The sequence below is a fragment of the Nomascus leucogenys genome, chromosome 11 (genome assembly GCF_006542625.1).
Source record: "Nomascus leucogenys isolate Asia chromosome 11, Asia_NLE_v1, whole genome shotgun sequence".
Taxonomy (NCBI): domain Eukaryota; kingdom Metazoa; phylum Chordata; class Mammalia; order Primates; family Hylobatidae; genus Nomascus; species Nomascus leucogenys.
The window spans coordinates 38,294,186-38,300,933 of NC_044391.1; the positions used below are offsets into that span (position 1 = coordinate 38,294,186).

The 6,748-nt window shown below is 36.6% G+C and overlaps 1 pseudogene; it reads left to right on the forward strand.

Moving 5' to 3' along the window:
* The first annotated feature begins 6,007 nt into the window (after positions 1-6,007).
* Positions 6,008-6,278, forward strand: LOC100604138 (annotated as a pseudogene).
* Positions 6,279-6,748: the final 470 nt, after the last annotated feature.

Sequence of the window (6,748 nt, forward strand, 5' to 3'; positions counted from 1 at the left end):
GTGAAGGAATATATTTATTAAAAAAAAATCCTCTGCTAAGTGAACCCACACAATTCAAATCTATGTTGTTTAAGGGTCAACTGTGCTTGTGACAGGGACTGTATGATCTGCAAAACCTAAAATATTTACTATCTTTAGTAAATGTTTACAGAAAATGTTTGTTGAACCTTAATCCAGGGTATTGTTTATGAATTCCTTCCTTCCTTCCTTCCTTCCTTTCCTTCCTTTCCTTCCTTTCTTCCTCCCTCCCTCCCTCCCTCCCTCCCTCTCCCTCCCTCCCTCCTCCCTCCCTCCCTCCCTTCTTCCCTCTCTCCCTTCCTCCCTCCCTCTCTTCCTCCCTTCCTTTCTTCCTCCCTCCATCCCTCCATCCCTCCCTTCTCTCACTCTTTTTTTGTTTCTTTTTTTGTGGGGAAGGGTCTAATTGCTCTGAATATATTAACAAATATACTGTGCATGAATGGGAGTGATGATTGTCTTGCTCCTGATGTTAAAGGGGGTGTGCTTCTAATATTTTAACTTTAGATGTAGTGCTGGATTTGGCTGAGTTGACCATGTTAAGAAGGTAACCATTATTCTTAAACTACATCTCTTAAGATCAGGAATGTTGGATTTTGTTCTATAAAGATGGCTATATGGATTTTCTCATTTGATATAGAAAATTTTACTGTTTTCCTAATTAAACTCTCCATTGTCCAGAAAGAAACTTCATGTAGCTAGGCTGTGTATTCTTTAACCGTACTGCTGATTTGTGTACTTGTCTAACTGTGCTTTCTTCCTTACATAGGATTCTCAAAGGGACCCTTCCCTGGAACATGCTATTCAAATGGAATCCTTCTTGCTGAAGGTTATGAAACTTGACATACAATTTTAATTTTAAATCCAACCAGCCTTTGCAAAGCAAAGAAATGGCTGGGCAATAAGCCTTACATTTCTCTGTTAGTGAAAAGTCTGGGAATGCTTTCAACTTCCTGTTGACTGAGAGTGGTTATGGAAAAATCTCAAAATATTCTGCATCCCTGTTAAACTTCTCACATAATATTCATTTAAATAAATTATAAGATAAGAGTGAGAAAGAGGAAGTCGAGTACCTGTAGGGTAGTGAAACTAGATCTTGTCATGTCTGAGCTGATCAGTGTCTTTGGGTCTCTCCTACTAGGGTAATAATGCAATGTGTCCTCTAATCCGGGACAATTTTGAAAGTAAAAGGAGGTAATAAAGCCATTGGAATTATAGCATCTTAAAATAATATTTTGAAATGTATATTTGTCAGCCAAAATTGGTTTTATTGTGTAATAGATCACAAATAGTTCTATGAAAGATTATTCTTGGAAGTAAAATTATTTAAAGTATATTCATGTACATGATGGCAAATTATACAAATTATTCTTTGTATATATTTATGTTAATCATTTTCTTAACTGTACCTATCTGATACCAGGTGGCTGGTATTTTTCTGGCATTAACTGTCTTTCTTTTTTCAATGTGACCTCATATTTATTTTTTCGTAAAATTGCCTGCAATAATCTTCAAAGTCAATTTTACGGTTAATGGATTTGGAATTGTCAACAGCTTCAATTGACTCTTCCTGTAGCTCATATTACATCCTATTTTTAATTAAGAAAATAATTTTTCTATAACTGATGGGTTACCTGGTAATTTGAGAAAGTTCAGTTCACTGGAGGACAGTTTTAATTCTAATTTTAATCTCACTGAAATATTATCTCAAATATTGTCTTTTAGCCTCTGCTTAGAGTACCTTCTTCAACAGAAAATTTTACAAGATGAAACAAGTAAAATAAGTCATCTTGCCTTATAATTATTTTAAATGTTTCATTAAATTTCCAAGCTGCAAAATTGCAGGGCCTCTCTATTTCATTCTATTCAGGAACAGAATATAAGTGCGTTTAATTATATACTCTTTTAATAATAAATCAAGCTATTTTGCTCTTGGAGTTGATTCTTTTGGGGGCATTGTTCTATATTTTTACAAGTTTAATTGGTCACATAAATATTAGTTAAATATAGGATTAGGATTACCTATTCACTTTGTGTGTGTGTGTGTGTGTGTGTGTGTGTGTGTGTGTGTCCATCTGTTTGTCTGTATTTCAGTTTATCAGTCTCTTACTAAGAAAATATATATACATTTTAAAAGGCTGACAGTGGAAAGTAGGTATTCCTCTTGCCCAGTCTATGGGTCTTCTTGAGGCAATAACGATTACTTTCTGAGCCTTCTTCCAGAAATACTTTCTCTCTGTTAAAGCATGTCTCTATCCGTTTATCATCTATCAATAATCTGTTTATCTCTTTCTATAGCTACCTATTTATGTTTGTATCTTAACACAAATGGTGTCATTCAAGGAATACTTCTGAACCTCTTTTTTATGTAATAATATTGAAGATTGTACCATATTAGGACAGGTATTTGTGAAACTATTCTGTAATTGAAAGAGAATAATGTCTTGCAGAGAGCATTTGTGTATCACTATTTTCTAAATCCTGTAGAGGCAAATAGTTATATTGGGTTTGGAGAAAAAAGACTCTTTGGATTAAAGGAATAGATAGCTCCAGAATTCATTATTGAGCCATGTAATTTTATACCAAACATTTAAATGCATAGTGTTTTTATAAGCCTCTCATAATCAATGTCTGTAATCTACAGGTTCTTGCTCTGTCAAAATTAGTTACACTTCCTATTGCAAAACAATAATGTTTTATTTCCATTAAGCATAAAGTCTCTGAACTTGCAGGGTAGTACATCTAAACACTTGATAAACCTGTGGTATTTTTACAATATAAATATAAATGAGATTTTCTCCTTGGTATTTGCCCTGTGAGCTAAATAAGATTAAGTAGAATTGTGCCTGTAGCTTTTGGATTAGAGATTCAAGTCCTTCAATCAGGCTCTTACCTGTAGCTTGTCATGATAAACTTTGTACTTTTTCCCATAAAAATACTCTTATATTTTAAACAGGCATAGCCTTTTTTCCTCCCGTGGTGGAGATCAGGGACTTAGCCTGGCCGGTTTCCTCAGCCCAGGTCAGGGAGGGCCTGTTTTGGAAGACGTGAATAAAATTAAAATGGATTGTGTGTAGCTCGGAGGCAGCTATGGTAAATCTGAAGTGAGATCCCCAAATAGTTCTCAAGTAGATGAAGGATAGATACAGAAGATGGGAAGAAGAAAGCGGAGCCAGAGAGTAACAGAAGCAGGGAAAGGAGGGAGACGATAATGGGTTTGGGGAGGAAAGAGTGGTAGGGCTCTTGAGTGATGTGTGGGGCATTTGGCTCCATACAACAGGCTGGAGAATATGGATGTGGTCTTACCATGAGATTAGAGGATAAAGAACCTTTTTAAGTTGGCAAATAAGGTGTTATAATGTGATCCAAGTTTTAAAAGTTATGTTTTAACATGAAAAAATAAATATATTCATAAGCTGCAGATGTAAAAGCACCAAGCCATAGAATAAAGTATGTTTCTAGGGAAGCTATGAATCTTTCCATAGGGAATCATTTTATTTTGATAGCTTCAAAAATTCTAATAGAAGATTATCTCCTGAAAGAGAATATAGCTCCTCTAGTTGATCTTCTTCTTAAGGGCTAAATATTGTATATAAAATCTACAGTGAAAATTAGTTTTCAAAGATGTATTTCTAAAAGTCAACTAAATTGTATATTCTTATAAGTAAAAATTGATATTTTCTGGCCTTGATGATTAAACCATACACTAACAGTCCTCAGTCCTGCTAAAACTCATTCGTTTCCCTCTTGATTGATTTTATTTATTTATTTATTTTTTGAGACAGGGCCTCACTCTGTTTCCCAACTTCGAGTGCAGTGGCATGATCACAGCTCACTGCAGCCTCTACCTTCTGGGCTCAAGTGATCCTCCCACCACAGCCTCCAGAATAGCTGGGACCACAAGCACGTGCCACCCATACCCAGCTAATTTTTGTGTTTTTTTGTAGAGACAGGGTCTCACTAAGTTGCCCAGCCTCCCAACGTGCTGAGATTACAGGTGTGAGCCACTACACCCAATCCCTCTTAGTTGATTAATACAGAATTTTAGGTTTATATTTTTACCATTGCTATATATTGCTTTTAAAGAATTACCATACAAGATATTGTTGGTTGTTTACTTAAGACTATTTTTCTTTCACATAACTCTCTTTTCTGAAGCATGCTGATTTGGTTCAGCTTTTCCCTTTCTACTGTGCTGTTTTATATTTAAGATGGGCCCCAAAGCCAGACTCCGGGGCTACATTGATTAGTGTATTCCAGTGGTTCTTAACCAGGGGACATTTGGCAATATCTGGAGACATTTTTGACTGTTGCAATTGGGGAGGGTGCTATAGGTATCTAGTGGGTAGAGGGCAAGGAGGATTTTAAACAATGTACAGAATAGTTCCCTCCAACAAAGAATTATCCATCCCAAAATGTCATTAGTGATGACATTTTTACCCAATCATGGTGGTCCCCTTTCTAAATCACTGTTGGTTTAGGCATAAACATGTGATATAATTCTTGCTGATGAAATAGGGGAAATCTAAGGAAAGTTTCGTCTCATTAATAAAAATCAATAAATGTGGCTGGGCGCGGTGGCTCACGCCTGTAATCCCAGCACTTTGGGAGGCCGAGGCGGGTGGATCACGAGGTCAGGAGATCGAGACCATCCTGGCTAACACAGTGAAACCCCGTCTCTACTAAAAATACAAAAAATTAGCCGGGCGAGGTGGCGGGCGCCTATAGTCCCAGCTACTCGGGAGGCTGAGGCAGGAGAATGGCATGAACCCCGGGGGGCGGAGCCTGCAGTGAGCCGAGATGGCGCCACTGCACTCCAGCCTGGGCGACAGCGAGACTCCGTCGCAGGCAAAAAAAAAAATAAAATAAAATCAATAAATGTAAAGAAAATGGCTCCCTTTTCCACTGATACAGTCATATCTGGATGCAATGTATTGAACTCTGACAGCCACCTTAGATTCATGAGGATGATTAGGAAGAACAATGTTGATGTACCTTAAAGAGCCTGAGAGAAAGATGGAGAGAATCTGTGTGTGTGTGTGTGTGTGTGTGCCTGTGTGTGTGTGTCTACATATGAGAATCACCATTTTAACCAGCCTCCAGCCTGAAACTGTCATATCTCAGGGCTTTTTCTAAGAAAAAAATTTTCTTCCTGTTGTTTAAGCCAGCTGAATTTTTGTTACTTTTAGCTATCAGGCAGCGTCTTAATTGATAACATTATTTAGCATTTGCTTATTTCATAATTAAATATTTAACCTTTTTTGACATTTAGTTTCATTTTTGATTGAAATTTCTTTTATGTCCTATCTTTATCATTATTTATTTTGCTTTACTAATAGGCTGGGTAAAATTTGCGTGTGTGTGTATAATTTTAGAAGAAGGGTACATTGGTGATATTAATTAATCTTTGTAAGTCCAAAATGCCTTTTTGTTCATCTCATGGGAACGAGAGCTTGCTTGAATGTTGGATTATTCATAGTTCAGTACATTTTAGATATAGCTGTTGAGGGTTCTGCCTGTTTAGTGTACACCATCCTCTATTTGTTATGGAAGAAAGGTTTGAGGACCATCTGTCGTTATTGTGCGACCTATTTTTTTTTTTTTTTTGTCTAGAAGCTTATAGAATTATTTGCTTGTTCTTAAAATTAAAAATGTGAATCAAAGCCGGGCGTCGTGGGCTCACACCTGTAATCCCAGCACTTTGGGAGGCTGAGGCGGGCGAATCACCTGAGGTCAGGAGTTTGAGACTAGCCTGGCCAGCATGACAAAACCCAGTCTCTATTAAAAATACAAAAATTAGCTGGGCGGTGTTGCACACCTGTAATCCCAGCTACTCAGGAGGCTGAGGCAGGAGAATCGTTAGAACCTGGGAGACGGAGGTTGTGGTGAACCAAGATGGCACCACTGCACTCCAACCTGGGCAACAGAGCAAGACTCTGTCTCCAAAAAAAAAAAAAAAAAAATGTTAATCAAGGCCATTTCCATCACAGTTATGGCGGCTAATACGAGTATCAGCTCCTTACAGCTGCTACTGCTAGAGCTTGTAGACAAATCTAAGAATCAAAAATTCTCATTGTGATGAAGAGTGATAAGGAAATTGTTGATACTCTTCTGGGATTTGATAACTTTGTCAATATGGTACTGTAAGATATCACTGAGTTTGAAATCCCACCAGAAGAAAGAATACTAAATTAGATCAGATTTCGCTAAATGGAAATAATATAATAATGTTGGTTCATGGAGGAGGAGGACCTGAGGTATGAATGTGTTTCCTTGACTTATGCTGGATTGTGTTTTGTCTTGTAATGAAAAGAAAATAGATTTTTTTTTCGCCTTTTAGTGTTTAGATCCTATAAAGCTAAGTTTCCTATTAAGGGAAATGTTTTGAAGATGTATACCCATTTTTGTAAGTTAATCATGATTATCTTGGAAAAAAAAGAAAAGAGTTTATTTGAAGACTAAAATGGAAGTGTTTTGGTTAAAAAATTTCATCAAGATATTATAAAATATAAATTGCTACTTCTTAATTTTGCCCAAGACTCAATAAATGTGTTTAATTATAAACACCAAGGCTGTGTTTAGTTTCTAGAAATGTTTCTTCTTATCATCTAGCTGGTTATTGATTTTCATTATGATCAACTCTTTATTTCTGGAAAACTTGTTTTCCAGATTTGAGACGTTCCTCAACTTATGGTGGAGTTACATCTTGATAAACACATTATAAGTTGAAGAT